Source organism: Lemur catta, chromosome 5 (genome assembly GCF_020740605.2).
Source record: "Lemur catta isolate mLemCat1 chromosome 5, mLemCat1.pri, whole genome shotgun sequence".
Lineage (NCBI taxonomy): Eukaryota > Metazoa > Chordata > Mammalia > Primates > Lemuridae > Lemur > Lemur catta.
Genome location: NC_059132.1, coordinates 71,479,127 through 71,495,849, shown reverse-complemented (window position 1 = coordinate 71,495,849; position 16,723 = coordinate 71,479,127). Strand labels below are relative to the sequence as shown.

The following is a 16,723-nucleotide window of genomic DNA, read 5'->3' as shown; positions in this document are numbered from 1 at the left end:
GTGTTCCTCTCCTTCCATGACACTGAAAGATTACACTGTGTTGTCCCTCTTGAAGGAGGGACCATGTGGCCAGTAGGTTATGAGGGGGAGTCATGTGCATCCTTTCCAGGTTGAAATATTTAATTGCTGGCCTAAGACCGTCTTGCACTCTCTTGCCTTCCTTCAGCAAACCTTGCCAACTGGAGAAGCTGGGTTGATTCTAGAAGACTGAAATGTGGACTGTATGAGTCAACACGAAATGAAATGAAAGCATTTAAATATTTTTTCCTTTTATTTTTAGTTGACACAATAATTATACTCATTTGTGTGATATTTTGATATGTGTATATAATATGTAATGATCAAATCAGGTAATTAGCATATCCATCACCTGAAACATTCATCATTTCTCTGTGCTGAGAGTATTCAAATCCTCCAGCTTTTTGAAAACAATATAATAAATTATAGTTAACCATATTCACCCTACAGTGCTACAGAACACCAGAACTCATTCCTCCTATCCAGCTGTAATTTTGTATCTGTTAACCAGTGTCTCCCCCTCTTCCCCTCCCCCCACCCTTCCCAGCCTCTAACATCCACAATTCAACTCTCTACTTTCATGAACTCAAATTTTTTTTTTTTTTTTAGCTCCCACGCATGAATGAGAACATAAGGTGCTAAAATTTCCTTGGCATAATGCAGAGGGAGAAATTTAAAGACTTTGGAAATACAGATGCTAGAGTGGATTTTTCACGTGTAGCCCACCCAATCACCTACCCTCTAACTTTATCTACTCAAGAAAGGGCCTGGAGAAAACACATTAGTAAAGAAGTGTCACCATCTTTGGAAAGTGCTTTAGTGGCTATTGTTTGTAATTGTAGCTGTTACTGGGGAACAGTGCAGTTAATATAGGTTCCCTAATTTCATTGGGGGTGGGAGGATCCAGATGTGGTAGAGCCAAGCAGGAGCACTTAGTGGCTAGAGGAAAAGTGATTGCAGTTACTATAAAAGGCAGCAGGCCTGATACAGAATGGCATGACTTCGGGATGGTAGCCAACTGAGCAGGGAGTCCTTAGGCTGTTATTATAAGAACTGCGAAGGGTCGGAGATTTTTACCTTGTTTGCAAGCCAACAGGTTAGCCACAGTTCATAGATGCTGGCAGAAGATATGAGACACCTGGGTCAGAGACAAAGGAGTCTATTACTCACAGCACAGGAGGTGATATGAACTTCACGTATACATCCTTACACATCGGTTCCCCTTGCCTCCCAAGTCTTGGAGTGATATGGAGAGGCTCAGGTATATGCTGTGCATGCAGTGGGTCTGCATCACAACTGAGGAACCCCAAGCCTAGAAAACCTCAATCTTGTATAATGAACTGAAAGCAAACCTGCCCAACCCTTGCCCTGGAGGGAAACATTGTCATTATCTTGGTCAAGAAACAAATGTGCTCTCTATTTGAGTGGGAGACACTATCTTCCAAGGTGGTTTGCTATATAAAATATCCTTGAAAAGACAATCCAGAAGGAAAGCTGAGGGAAAGCATGCAGAAATGTTATGGGGAATTGTCTCCCAATAACGATTAAAATAGATAACCAGACCTACTTGATATGCGTCACCAAAAAAATTATACATTTGGTGGGTAGAGGGCTGACTTGAGCCAGCATGATAGACTCTCTTGCTTCCCTCCCTGAGACTGCTCCTAAACCCAGAACTATTTTAATAAAATTGAGGCTATAAACCTTTGAAGAAGGACTCAGAGATAATATTAAAGGTGCAGTCTGTGAATCTTGCCTGATGTTTACCAAGGAAACCATGCACAGCGGGGTAAAGGGAGATAAGCCGCACCTTTTGTTGTTATCAAACAATTGTTTGCAATAAACACTAATTGCCAAATAATTCTAACAAATGATTACTGATCATATGCTTCAGTCAGGATTCCAGCTAAAAACGTGGTAAATTAAATTGAGCTATTTGAGACAAATTTAATAGAGGGACTGACTGTTTGCAATGGTGTAGGCAAGGAGTGTGGAAGCCATTTGGCATAGGACAGTAACCAGCCAAAGAGGAAGTAGTTACTAAAACGAGGAGGTGCACTGACCAGCTGTGGCAATGGGCCATCTAAAAAACTGTGACCTTCTGTGCAGGGATGAGTCCCGGGGGAGTCGAAACAACGCTGAACCTCACTCTCCTCCCGTCTTCTGATCTGCCATTCATGTCCCATGTTGGCCAAACCTGGGGGAAGCCAATGCTCCCCTCCCCAGGGCCTCTTGCTGAGTCAGGACAGATCGGCCTCCCACGGCACAGAGCAACGCAGGCAAGGGGAGAGGATGGATTTGGTGTGACAAATGAAAGAAATCCAACCCAACATAGTGAAACAGAAAGTATTAAAAATAATACTGTAACTTAAAATATTCTGACTCCCCAATGCCTCCATTACTGCCTTTTTTTTTTTTTTTGAGAGAGAATGAGCTGGAAATTAGATGTTTGGGACATAAATCTGCCTGCATTTATATGATACAGTATTGTTTATTTTTATTCTGTACTTATATAAATATTAATGATTTACATTTTACATGCTAGTGTCCTTCTGAAATTGGCTGATACCATACCATCATCACCCCTATTTTACCCACAGAGAATATGATCCATTATGATTTTTGAATATGCCCTCATTTTTATGTGACCACTGACCTGGCCTGCTGCAGATTTGACCCAATTATTTCAGCCGTCTTCACGTTTGATTCTCATCACTGCGGGTCGAATGAGCTGCGTGGCCATCGACACTGATTACGAAGGGGCTTGCAGTGATAGGACGGGCCGTGCCACAGCCTGGTCTCCCTGCACAGAAACATTCTTCTCAAGAATCAGTTAAAAAAAAAAAAAAAAAAAATCAGCAGGAAAGAAGATGCTGATCTGTTGAAATTCTTTTTCATTTGAATTTTCACCTACACTGTCACCAGTATTTTGTTTTTTTAATGTAATACAATAGGATAGGTATCCTGAAATAGGTGCTCTGTGTCTTTGGAAGGAGCAAATGGGTGACATTATCTGGCTCTGAAGTTTATAGCAACACCAAGCTGACCACCCTGGTCATCCTAAGGGAGCCCCAAACTGCGCCACGTGTATTTTCCGAAAGAGGTGAAGGAAGGCAGAGTGAGAATAAAGTTTGAAACTGAAGACTAGTACACTCTTATGCAAAATATAATACCAAAATGAAGCTTGGTGGTCCAGTTTTCTTTCCAGTTATAGTTAATCCCTAATATTTCTAATAATGAACTATTATTGTATTATATATTGCTGTATATCCCATTGGCCATACCATTGTTGTCTTTACTCATGGCCTTAAAGAATTTCAACTTTAAGAAGGGACCATAGTTTCTTAATCAGATTATTTTAGATTTGGGAGATTGTGTGTGTGCGCGTATGCACGTGTGTATACAGTTCCAAATTCTTAATATCTAGCAGGGTTTTATTTTTGTTCGTTTTCCCCCAAAGATAGTTTATAATGCTAGATATTTTCTTGTTGTGGAAGCCTGTTGAAATGAACTCATATTTCTATTTATAATTATATTACTTATTATAAATATTCTCTTTTATTTATTACATGTATAATATAAATGATCATATTTATTGTGGGGGCCACATAGTCCAGTTTACTGCTGATTTAAATAAAAAGATTTCTTTAGTCTTAACTGGCAGGTCTTTCTTCAAGAAGAGGTTGAAATCTTAACAAATGGAAGATTAAAGAGAGCAGCGGCTTTAATCAGTTTTTTCTTTTCCTTTTGCTGAACAGGAACCTACTACTCATACTTTCCAAGCCTTTCCACTATAAAAAAGTTTTAATTTACACATACATCTGGTAAAATTGTTGCCATTTTTGTCTTGGTACTTTGAATATTCCCCAAGACACTGCCACTTGTTTTATGTACCAAGTTCAAGATGCTGTAGGCATGCAGGTGGCCTGCATGTCTTCCATGCATCCAAAATATATTTGCTGAGTACATACTGTTGGTCGGCAGTGTCCTACACACTTGAGTTACTGGAGGAAGGTGGACATCTGTATCCTTGCCTCTGTACTTTTGCCTGTGCCAGCCCCTTGTTTACAATTTCCAATCCCCTCCTCCCCACCTATTCAAATCCTAGCTGTGAATCTATCTTCCCATCTCATCTTACTCTGAACTCTTGACATTCTGAGAAGACAAACTATCAATATTTCCTCCCTCGATGAGCACAGTGGCCTTCCCTCAGCAGTCGTGACAAGGTGGCTGAGCAAGGAGGGAGTTTCAGACCCTCTTGCAGAACCCAGTGCTGATATGCCAATTAACATCTGAGAAAAGGATGCTTTTTTCTTTAACCAGCTAGACTGAATCTCCCAAATCAGCTGAGTGATCCCTGCCTCTCTCAATGCTTCCAAAAATATGCAAGGTGGCAGGAGATTCATGTCCTTCTCCTGGAGCACAACCACGGTGTGTCCAGCTGCATCTTTTCCAAGCATTGGATGGTGAGAACCCAGGTACTGCGTGTACTGTGTTCCCCTTGCACTGTTTGGGCATTTTTTTTTTTTTTTACAAAGACTTATTATTTAAATGTTTTGTGAGTCTTTATAGACAGTGACCAGACGGTCCTTTACTTCTTTTAGGGATCTAGCGCAGTGCCAGAGGTGTTGTGTCCCCTCTGCTTCTGGCCTGTTCCTCTCCATTCTTAGGCAGAGAAATTCAGGAAAGAGTTGCCAGACTTAGCCAATAAAAATACAAGATGCCCAGTTAAATATGAAATCCAGATAAACAACAAGTTATTTTTTAATGTGTGTGCCCCATGTTGCATGGGTCATATATTAAAAAATTATTGCATGGGTTATACTTATATTAAAGAATTATCTGTTTATCTGAAATGCAAATTTAACTGGGTATTCTGTATTTTATCTGGCAAACCTAATTCGGGGCTTGCTCAGGTGATTAAGAGTGGAGTAGAGTTCATTTCCTGAGTGCCTACCAGTCTGGAGTGGGGTTGATTATGGGAATGCAGAATTAATGAATATGTCTCCAGATCCTGCTTTGCCTCTTGAAGTTGTAATTAGATTTGAATGAAAGATGTGTGTAGAACTGCTTTGAAAGTTATGATCATACAGAGTGACTCAATGAACATTGGAGACTCAGAAGCGGGAGGGTGTGGGATGAAAAGTTACCTATTGGATACAATGTACGCTATTCAGGTGACCAGTATATTAAAAGCCTAGACTTCTCCACTATGCAGTTCATCCATGTAACAAAAAAACACTTCTACCCCTTAAATCTATTTAAATAAAAGATGAAAAAATTATAAATGCAACACAAACAACTATACAGAATTATTCACTTTTAAAACCTATTGCTAAAAATCCCCGAATAGTGTCTAGATTAGTAACTGCTCAATAATTGTTTGCCAAGTCAAGCTGAATTATTATTATAGGCAAATAATCATTTGTTGATTAATATCACAAGATTCAGGCAAGGTTAACTAACACCTTTCTAGGTTCCAGACCCAGGCTTATTTTTGGAGGCTTGCCTTGTATCATACCATTCATATTAAAGGAAAATATGTACATTATTATAAGCATTTTTGACAGAACTTAAGAATTTTTTAATAATTCAGTTTCTGAAAAGATTTATCTGTGAGTAACTCATTTAAGATTAGCATTGATTTCTTAATTCAGGAGAGGTCCTTGAACCTGGATGAAAAAAATCCTTTGTTTTCATTAACTTCAAGCTGAAATTTGTCATTTTCTTTATATATGAATATAGGCCTCACATCACATTTATATTAACAATATCTCGCTCACCAATGGAAATCACAGATAAATTGATGTTGCGTTACAAGGGTTACAGATATCTCAAAATATCATTTATACTCATTACTACTTTGAAAATATAATAGCTATTAAATCTGCTGCTAGATTATGTTATTTAATGCATTAATAAACCAGCACATATATGACAAATAGCTTTTAAACATTGTTTGAAAATTTTATTTTTAAATAGTTGGCTTTCTTTGTAATGTATTTAAAAAGGTTATTTTAAAAAAGAGTTCCAGAAGCTTTGCTAGACTTTCAAAGGGGTCTAAAGCACAAAGGTGGTAAAGATACCCTGTTAGTACCCCGTGGATAAAACAGCCTGGGGCTGGGGCTCAGGTGACTCCATCTGGCCTAGTATTTCTTCTTTGTTCTTTTGCAGAAAATAGTGGGGACTTAGCAGGCTCAGAACAGTGCAATTGCAGGAACAAGCAAGAGAAAGTTCAAAGTATAAAACCACACTGGAAAAATTACTGGGCGTTGGATCTAGTTCAGGTTTACTTTAATATCCTCACAATCTGTGCGTTTGTGCATTGAGTCGACAACTATTTGCTCAGGGCCTATCAAGTGCCTGATCCTGAGCATGGGCTTTGAAACAGGAAGGGCCAGCGTTCAGTCCCTTTTGTCACTCACTAGCTGAGTGACCTTGAAGAAGTTATTTCATATCCTTAAGCCTCAGTTTCCTAGCATGTAAAATGGAGGTATTGATCCTTAATTCAATAGGGTGGTTGAGAGGATTAGACAAAAGAGTATAAAACATAATAAACACATAAAATATTACAGTTACTCGGAATCCTCATTTTGTCTATAAAGTTTTACATCTATATGCTGCTAGTTGTGAAAGAAAATATCTTTTCTTTTAGGGAAAAAATATCAAACAATACATTTCCTTTGTAAGAATGGAAATGAATTTAATTAACAAAGTTTTTGTTAGCAAAATTTGAAGGTGAGGGAAAAGTCTAATGACAAATGCATCTTTTTTTTTTTTTTCTTGACTGTGCTTACTGTACCTAGGGCACAAAGAGGAAAAGAATCTTCTCAGGGCTGATGAACTACTTGGTTTACTTTCCTATATCACTGATCAAAGGTCTTATTTTTCTCTTAAATGCTCTTGAAACATTGTTCAGATAATTGTAAAAGTCCTAAAGTAGGGAAATATGAATAAAAATTTATAATTGTGAAAATATGTGGATGTTAAAACTTGTGTAGGGTAATGACTCATCAGTAAACTTACTATTCTTAAAAGGTATGTTATATTAAAAAACTTGAAAAAGTTCTATTTATGATTATGATGCTAAGAGAGCCATCCCACTGTTCTCTTTCCTGACAGTGTATTTTCTCAAAGCCTAAACACAAAGCTTTCCTTTATTTTGGTTTTGAAACTTTGTTCACACCCATAAATCATGGTAATAACATTAATTACCACCAGGTAGCGCTGTAGTTCCACAATGGACACAGGCCCCAGTCTGTGTGAGGAATTCTCCAAGGTCTCAGTTACTATATTGTTTCTGTTTTTGAAGCAAGAGGGGTGGAGACACATATCTAAAAGGAAAAAGAAAAGATTTTGCTGAAAATAAATAATTCCAAATTCATTTAAAATGATTTAAAAATTGGTGTTCATCAAAAAGGATTTTATCTGAGAATGTGGCTATAGTTGCTTTTAGAAAAAATTGTATTCAACTCAGTCCTGTTATTTTCCTGATGGCAAAAAAAAAGAAAACCAAAACCAAAACCAAAAAAAAATTTTAAACCCTATTGAACATTTTCTTTTTCTTAGTCGTTGATGGATAAAACTATTTTAAAAAACTCCAAGATAAGGTATATTTTATTTAAAAATTATAGTGGTATCGTAGATAAAAATCAGGCTTTAGAAAATATATAAACATTTCAACTTAAAAACAACTTTTTTTTTTTTTTGGTAAAACTCTTTTTTCTTTTTTGTTCTTATTTTTCCCAAATGTCAATATTTATAAATCAGGGGTTGTGGGAAATGTTACCTAGAGCTACAAGGGCCAGAGTTTACCCTCTTATGTCCCTGGGGAGTTGAGTATGAGTGCCAGAGGGCAATGTTTGGCTGGAAGGACCCAACCCCTTCTTTCTGTGCACCCTGTCGTATGCCCTTTGAAGTGAAAGAAATTTCTGTACTCAGCTCTGCTTCCTAAGACGGCAACTTACAATGAGCAATGCACACACATTTCTGTATATCCTTTTAGTATAAAAACAGATGCAGACTTTAGAGAACAACAGCAGCAATAACAAAAAAAGCCAGAATTAATGTAAGCAATCTGGAGATTTTGGGAACTCCTCTGATAACATCCACAAATCTAAATTTCCAAACAAGACTATTTTTGGTCACGTCACTTTCAAAGCATCAGTCACGTTAGGTTTTAACCCCTTGTGGGATTTGGGTGGTGCTAGTTTGGGCAATGGTAAAGACAGAAGGCAATGAGAATGAAATTCTCACAGAAATAAGGTGAGAATCACTAAACATCAGTAAGTTATGGTATTTACATTTATTTTGACAATTAACTGCTACCTACCAAGATGATGAAAAAATTCATTATTTAATCCAAGTATCTTATTTTAGTTTGTTTCCTTTCAAATTGTTGGTCATGAGGGTCTGAATAAGAAAGTAAAAGCTGAAATGAAGAAGCTTTACTAAGTAGAATAAAGGGCAATTGGGAGATATGCTGGCAAATTGGGGCCAGTTAAAAAAAAATCAGAAACACTTTTATGAACAAAAGTCACCAGTAAAATATGTCTCTAATGTCAAATGAAATACTCTGACATTGATTCTCAGTTTCTTCCTCTTAAAGGACTTCCTGTTTCATTCTTTTCTTAATTTCAACTTTTAACTTATTACCACCATAGATGGTTGTCTTCTAGTATCTTTTAGCCAAGGATCTTGATTTTTTTTTCTTTGTTCTATTCATTTTAACAGTTCTTTATTTAGTGGGATTTATTTTTAAATGTACCACCCAAACACTTCACTGGTTCAAGCACTTAACTGGTTTCCGAAGGCTCTTTGTATTAATATAAATAACAAGATAGAAATTCATAGAACATTTTATTTTGCCATGTTGGGAGGTAATTGTCCTATTTCATTTTTGAAAAAATATGGCAAAAGAATTATTGAGATTAATGAAAAAGCACTTGGGGAAATGATAGCATCAGTTTTTTAAGGGGGGAAAAAAAAGGTTTTCTGTGGGAAGATACTTTCATTTCCACATGGGTGTGGCCCTTGGCTTTTTTCTACATCCATGATCAGCTAATTCTAAATGCATTTTTCCCTCTTGCCAGTGGCATGCCGGTGTTCTGCTCTTTAAATTCTCTAGCCTTGGTTTTTCATCAAAAATAGGGATAAAAAATTTAGCTCAGAGATGTTGAGAGCATTAAAATAGTAACATGTTTGTTTAGTCCTTGGGGTAGAAGAGGTGTCCAATGTGTGATCATTTCCTTCCTCCTTTTTTTCATTGACAGGAACACAAAAAACCAAAACACAAATTTACCCATATTAAATATCTCTATTTATAGGATGTAATACAAAACTTGTTTAAACTAATTTGAACAGCACATAACATTCCAAAATATACCATTCTTGCAACCCAGTCATAGATATACTTAATGAAGTTAGCATTGGAAACAAGACTCTGAAACCAAAAGTATAAATTCTGATGGGAAGAGTTAGTAATTTAATATTTTGTTAATAGTCATATGTATGTGTATGTTTATCAGTATAATTATGTTTAATTTATGATTTATCACAATTTAAAAATATATATTGTTCATATGTGTATATTTATGTTTATCAGTTGTACATAGAATATACATTGATCTCCAGATTGTATATCCATGTGCATGTTTTAAGTATGTTTTGGAAGAGGTCACTAAAGCATAGTTCTATGAAGATATTTCAGGGTTTGCACTTCTATTCAGTCAAAAAATGAAATCATTAGGTAAAATTTGATGCTGTAGCAAGCTGAAAATAGCCAACTCTCCTTAGATAGTTGCCAATGATATAGAGTTTTTGTCAAAAGCAAGTAAGGCAAGGATAACCTATTTTTCCTTAAGAAAACCCCGTATATTTGCTGGGCGTGGTTGATTACACTTGTAGTCCCAGCAACTCTGGGAGGCTGAGGCAGGAGGATCACTTGAGCCCAGAAGTTTGAGGCTGCAGTGAGCTATAATGATGCCACTGTACAGCCTGGGTGACAGAGACTCCATCTTTAAAAAAGAAAAAAATCCTCATATTCAAATAAATGTCATCCTTTTCAGAGGAGCTGATTTGGAAGTCTAGACACTTCTTTCAACTGTACTGCTATTCTAAATGTATTAGGAACTTCTTTTGGAATTAACTTTAGGAGTAATAAAGGAGTAATATTAAACTAATAGTCTCATTATAGTGTAGTCACCTCTTGTTTAGGCTAAAGCAATTCTATCCAGCCAATTACCATCTGCCTTATTGAATGGCTTGGCTGTTTCCAAAAAAGAAACTTATCCTGATGAGAAAAAGACTTTTTATTAAGCCATCGGGGACATTCAAAGCAATTCTCTCAGTGTATGAAGGAAGGCAGTTCCTAACTGGAGTTCCAAAACCATTTTGAAAATCCTTGGAATGTCACTACCTACTTTGATGAGGTCATCATTTATTTATATGGATTAATTCAGGTATATTTGTTCAAACTGAGTGACATTGTCTTATAGTCATGACTTTTGAATGTAAATAATTCGTGGAGTGAAACGGGGATCCTTTTGAGCTATAAGACCTCATAAAAAGACAAATGCTATTATTTAAAAAGGAATCATCATGAATTTTTAACCAGAGTCCGCTGTGTGTTCAATTACAGACTCTAGAAACTTCTAAAAAGGAAAGGAGAAAAACACAAAGGTCTTTGTGCCCGGATGAGGCCTGCAATGTTCCTTTTATCCTCACATGGATTTGTTTAGTGAGTTACTGCAGCGCTTGTGTATATGATTAAATCTAAGCTAGTCACCATGGAATAAAATTATGAAGACGATGTGGTCCATTTTTTGAAACAGAAGCAGGAAAACAACATGAATTTGTTTGAGGATTAATACAGACTTTGATCTTAGCAAATATGTAAAGTAACAGGATAGAAATAAAAGCTAAAATATTTGTCATGTATTTGCTTATTAATAAAAAAGGGAAATTGGTAAAAAAGGAAGAGTTAAAAAGAAAAAGAAAAAGCCTCTGCTTAGGTACTCTGTTAGACCAAATAAAAACCGTGGGAGTGTGCAGTAAATAAAATCTGTGACACAGACTGAAACCCTCGAACTGTCCTCCAAGTGCTTCGTGGTTTTAAAGCGGCTCTTTCATGGACCCTGAGCTTTTCTGGTACGACACGCTCAGACTCTCCAGACTGGGGCTGCCAAACCTTTCATTGCCCACAGAACTTCAGCAGAATTGTAGATTCAGGGGGCCATCCCCATGGTATGTCCCCAACAAAGCTATGTATTCTTCCATATTATCCTCATTGTGGAAACCAGTGTCCGAACAAACCTGGGACCCTTGTGAAACTCAGCAGCTGTGCTCTGCAAACCATGAATGCATTATCTTTGACTCACATTGGACTGGAAGTTTTCTTCTTCTGGAAATGATTTTTGGAATTCATGAGGTGTCCATTTTTTTCCCCCCTATAAATCTGTCTTTCTTTTAAAATAAAGCCCATGAATAATTTACTTTGCTGCCGGAGATGTGCTTGCTTTCATTTTTATTAAGACCTGAAGTGTCGCGGATAAGCATCCGTGTGCCCCTCAGGGCTGCATGACCTTATGACCCTCTGGTCCTGCCAGGTCACTTTTGGAGAAAGGAGGCCTCCCTGATGGAACACAATGGGCCCCTGGAAGTGTCCTCTCATTCCCCATCCCGGCCCACTGCCAGCTTGTGTTTGGGCTGCCTCAGACCTCCACGGGATGAGTTAACAGCACAGAGCAGAATGTCTAGGGCAGATGAATAACAGATGGGTTCCCCAAATCTTGATAAAACAGGGAAGTAGAAAGATGATGAGGTTCTAAAGATAACCCCCAAATGTTTGTATCATGGAGTATATTCTACTTCGCATTTCTCACCTTCCCTAGCTAAGGAGGCTAAAATTCATCTTCAGCTAAATGGAGGAAGCCAGACATGAAAGGTCACATTATTGTATGATTCTATTTAATGAAATATCCAGAATAGGCAAATCTATAGAAACAGAAAGCAGATTAGTGGTTGCCAGGGGCTGGGAGAGGGGCAAGGGGAGAGGCTGCTTAATGGGATAATAAAAAAGTTCTGGGACTAGATAGTGGTGATGTTTGTACAACATTTTGAAGGTACTTAGTCCTACTTCAATGATTAAAATGGTGAATTTTATGCTACTTTACTACCATAAATTTTTACCATAATAAATTTTTTTTTCTTCCTTGGATAAAGCACAGGTGAAATGCAAATAGGGAAAGTAATTTTTAAGTCATTTGTACTCATCAATATCTTAGTAGTAATTTTTAGGGCAATTAAAGAGTCTCTTAGCAAGGCCCTGATTATTGAGCAAAACCAAAAAATTGGCAATTGGTGAAAAATTGATGAATAGGCAAAGCTGGGGTGAACATGTGAGGAAAGGACAAGAAGGCAGGTCAAGGTAGACTGACCTGGTGTGATGGCTAATGTGGCCATGTGACTGAGCTATGGGGTGCCCAGATGTTTGGTTATATGTTATTCTAGGGCCTCTGATGAGGCCTTCCCAATGTGGATGGGCCTCATCAGTCCACTGAAGGCCTGAGTAGAACAAAGAGACTGAGTAAGAACGAATTCTTTCTCTCTGCTTGTCTTTGAACTAGGACGTGGGTCTTCTACTTTTTGTGTCAGACTCAATCTGGAACTTACACCACTTGCTTTCTGGTTCTCAGGGATTTTGCCTTGGACTGGAACTATGTCACTGGCTCTTGGGGATCTCCAGCTTGCTGACTGCAAGTCTTGGGACTTCTTAGCCTTCATAATTATATGAGCCATTTCCTTATAATAAAGCTCTTTGTATTTATGTCAGTATCTATATCTATCTCCCATTGGTTCTGTTTCTCTGTGGAACCCAGACTAAGACAGGTTTTGGTACCAAGAAGTAGGGTGCTACTATTAAAAATACCTAAATATGTGGGAATGGCTTTGGAGCTGGGTAATGGGTAGAGGTGGGAAGAATTCTGAGGTACACGCTAGAAATGAGGATGTTAAAGGAGATTCTGGTGAGGTCTCAGATGGAAATGAGGAACACGACATTGGAAACGGGGGGTGGGGGGGTGGGGGAGGAGGGCCATCCTTGTTATAAAGTTATAAAGCAGTGAACAACGTGGCTGAATTGTGTTCTGCTGTTCTGCGGAGGGTCAAACTGATGAACAATGCAATTGGATATTTAACAGAGGAAATTTCTAAGCAAAGTGTTGAAGGCTCATCTTGGCTCCTCCTGACTGCTTACAGAAAAACGTGAGAAGAAAGATGAATTGAGGAATCATTAAGCAAAAAAGAATCAGAACTTTAAGATTTGGAAAATTATCAGCCTATTTATTTTGTAAAAAAATGAGAAAGCGTGTTCTGAAGAGTACACTAAGGGTGTGGCTGGACCGTCACGTGACAAAGAGTTTACAGAATTAAACAAGCAGAAACGCTACCAGTTTGAATTGACAGCAATGGGTCTAGGATGGAATGAAGGAAGGATATTAGAATTCTTGGATTCTACAAAACAAGACCGTAGAACTGTTTAGCTGTGAACGTGTGCCATTATTCAGGAAAAAGGAAGAATGACCCCACAGGTGATTCAGAGATCCTCAGGGCTGCCACTCTTAGCACAGACCCAGGGGCAAGGCTATTATTTCCTCCTTGGTTTCAAATGATGTAGCCACATCTCTGGTTTCAGAAGGTTGGAAAGGTTCCACCCAGTGCCTTGGGGGCAGGGGCAGTCAGAGGCTTGGGTTCACTACCTCTTCAGTGGGTCCTGAAGGTGGAAGTGACGCCCCAGTGTGTCTGGAAGGCAGAGCGTTGAACCAAAGGGAATTACTCTTGAGCCTTTAGATCTGAATTCACCTTGCTAGGTTTTAGACTTCTTGGAACTCATCAATCTTTTCTTCTTTCCAGTTTCTCCTTTTTGGAATGGGAATATCTATCCACATGCCTGTCCCACCATTGTATTTAGGAAGAAAATAACTTGTATGGTTTCACAAGCTCACATCTAGGGAGGAATTTTGCCTCAGGATGAATCCTACCTGCAGTCTCACCCATATGTGACTTGAATAATATTTAGATGAAACTTTGGACTTTAGACTTGATGCTGGAAAGGGTTAAGACTTTTGGGGCTGTTAGGATAAAATGAGTGTATTTTGCATGCTAGAAGGATATAAATTTTGGGGGCCCAGGGACAGAATGTTATGAACTGAATGTTTGTGTCCCCTCAAAATTCATATGTTGAAGCCCTAACCCCCAACGTGATGATATTTGGAGATGAGGACTTTGGGAGGTAATTAGGGTTAGATTAGATCATGAAGGTGGGGCCCTTAAAATGGGATTTGTGGCCTTATAAGAAAAGGAAGAGAGAGAGATGTCCCTCTCTTTCTTTCCTCTTGAGCACAAAGGAAAGACCATGTGAGGACACAATGAGAAGGTGGCCATCTGCAACCCAAGGACATAGAGCCGTTACCAGACACCAAATCTGCTGACACCTTGATCTTGGACTTTCCAGCCTCCAGAACTGTGAGTAGTAAATTCCTGTTGTTTTAGCTATCCATCCTATGGTATTTTTGTTATGGCATCCCCGGCTGACTAAAACACTTGGTGTGTCTCAGCGGGGAGGGACAGAACAAAAATGAAGGTGTACATGAGATAGGAGAGGGCTGAAGGCAAACCTGTTGTCTTGTATTTGTTCAGGGCCTGTTGTGGTTTGGAGCAGGAGATCTTAAATTCATGAAAATGTGTGAGTTTATCAGAATGGCAGTCTCTCCTTCAAGCCATCTACTCATCAGAAGTTCACCAGGCATGAGGAGTCATTCCCCTGCAGAGAGCCCAGTAATAGCCATTAAATAAGGTGACTAAGACATGGCTTGTCCATAAGTCCCACAGGAGACCAAAAACAATCCAAGTAAATACAAGTTTGAAATTCTTTGATGGAGAATGGTCATATTCCCAAACCCAACTTTTTGAGTCACTAATGCACCATAAAGTATTTACAGTTATTGCAATGATTGCATGTTTACTTTTAATGCTGATTGCTCAATGACTTGATGCTAGAGGGAGGTGGGGTATGGGTAAGGGAAGATTCTCACCCCTACATGTTTTCATGGAGAAAAGCAAATAAAAACTCCCAACCACACATCCATTTTCCATAATTGTACTTTTCAGCAATTAGGGTCAAATGACTTCTTGGCATTGGTCTGCTGTTAGTTTAAGTGGGTACCTACCTCAAAAAAAGAAACATTAGAAGTCACATCTCAAAGTTTTGTTGAATTATAAAGCAGCAGATTGGACAGAAGCCTCCTTGACAATGTGGGGACAGTTTGGTCCTTGCAGTCTAGCTTTCTTATCTTTACAGACTTGTCTCCTCCTAATCCTTGGTCTTCTTCCCTCCCTCCACCCCAGGCAGTCCCTTTGCTGCAGCCGCATTGAACTACTTAATCTTCATTCCCAGAACATTGGGGCCCTTTGAAGAGTCCATGCTCTACACATGCATTTCCTTGGCCTGGAAATTCCTCTTGCTTTCTTTCTTTGACACAATTCCTTCAACCCCCAGCACACCGTGACATTTTATGAGCTGTAATAAACCTTAGAAATCACATCACACTGGCCAACAATGTGGGAACCAACTCTTGGGAAAATCTAATCTGGTTTTTTTTACTGGGTCTTTTCTTTGGATAGAATAGATACCATCTGAACTCTTAACTGGATTGGGTAGAAAAATACAAAATACAAAAGCATTTTGTAACAGCAGATTCCCTAAGGGAGTGTGACTTTGCAGACATTTGCTCTGTTGTGTGAAGCACAGGGAAAGAATAAAAAACTCCCAGGTCCTACCATACGGGCCTGAGTGGTCCTCTGTGTCTCGGTCCGTTTGTGTTACTATAACAGAATACCACGGACTGAGTGGTCTGTATACAATAGAAATGTACCTCTCACAGTTCTGGAGCCTGGAAAGTCAAGATCAAGGTGCCATAGTTTGTTGTGCGGGGAGGGCCTTCTTGCTGTGTCCTCACACGGCAGAAGGAGGAAGGGCAAAAAGGGGCCCAAGCTCGTTTGCTCCAGCCCCTCTATGAGGCACTAATTCATCCATGAGAACGGAGCCTTTGTGACTCAATCACTTCCCCAAAGGCCCCACCTCTCCATGCTACCACAGTGGGGATTAAGTTTCAACGTAAATTTTGAAGGGGGCACATTCAGCCATAGCATCCATGTAAACTACAAAGTGAGCCTCAGAACGCACATTCTTCTGACCCAGCCGGGGAAGTCTGAGTGTCTGAATGTGGTTCTGATAAGAGAAAGCCCATTCCTTGTGCTATTATCTATTTCTGGGTTAAACTGACTAGTGAGATCAAAGTGAATTGTTTGTTCTACTTTTTTTTTTCTTTTTTTACGGAAGGACATGTTTGTTTTATTTTGAGGTAGTTTGTCTGGAGGGATTAAGGGGAAAGATGAGTGGGAATTACGTATTTCTTCCATGTAATCCTGTAATAACTACAAGTTTGTTATAGTCCTTTGGTTCTCACAAAGAGGTTTGTATTCGTGTGTGTGTATGTGTGTGTGCTGGGAGGTGAGGAGACAGGAAGATGAATACAGAGGAACTAAACCTTGAGAAAAGTCAGAGAAGGAAAATAGGGTGTAATGTGGTGGAAAGGGAAACAAAGAGAAGTAAATATGGGAGTATCAGGAAAAAGGGAAGATCAAC

At 38.7% G+C, this 16,723-nt stretch overlaps 1 long non-coding RNA gene across 4 annotated transcripts in view; it reads left to right on the top strand.

The window, feature by feature from the left end:
- Positions 1–16,723, top strand: part of LOC123638470 — a 67,941-nt gene that overhangs the window by 10,685 nt on the left and 40,533 nt on the right. Inside the window, exon 3 of one of the 4 annotated variants that reach the window (XR_006735369.1) lies at positions 14,417–14,454. The exons of the other annotated variants lie outside the window; for them this stretch is intronic. This is a non-coding gene — a long non-coding RNA (uncharacterized LOC123638470). Of the gene's footprint in view, positions 1–14,416; positions 14,455–16,723 lie in introns of those variants that run through there. 4 annotated transcript variants of the gene reach the window in all.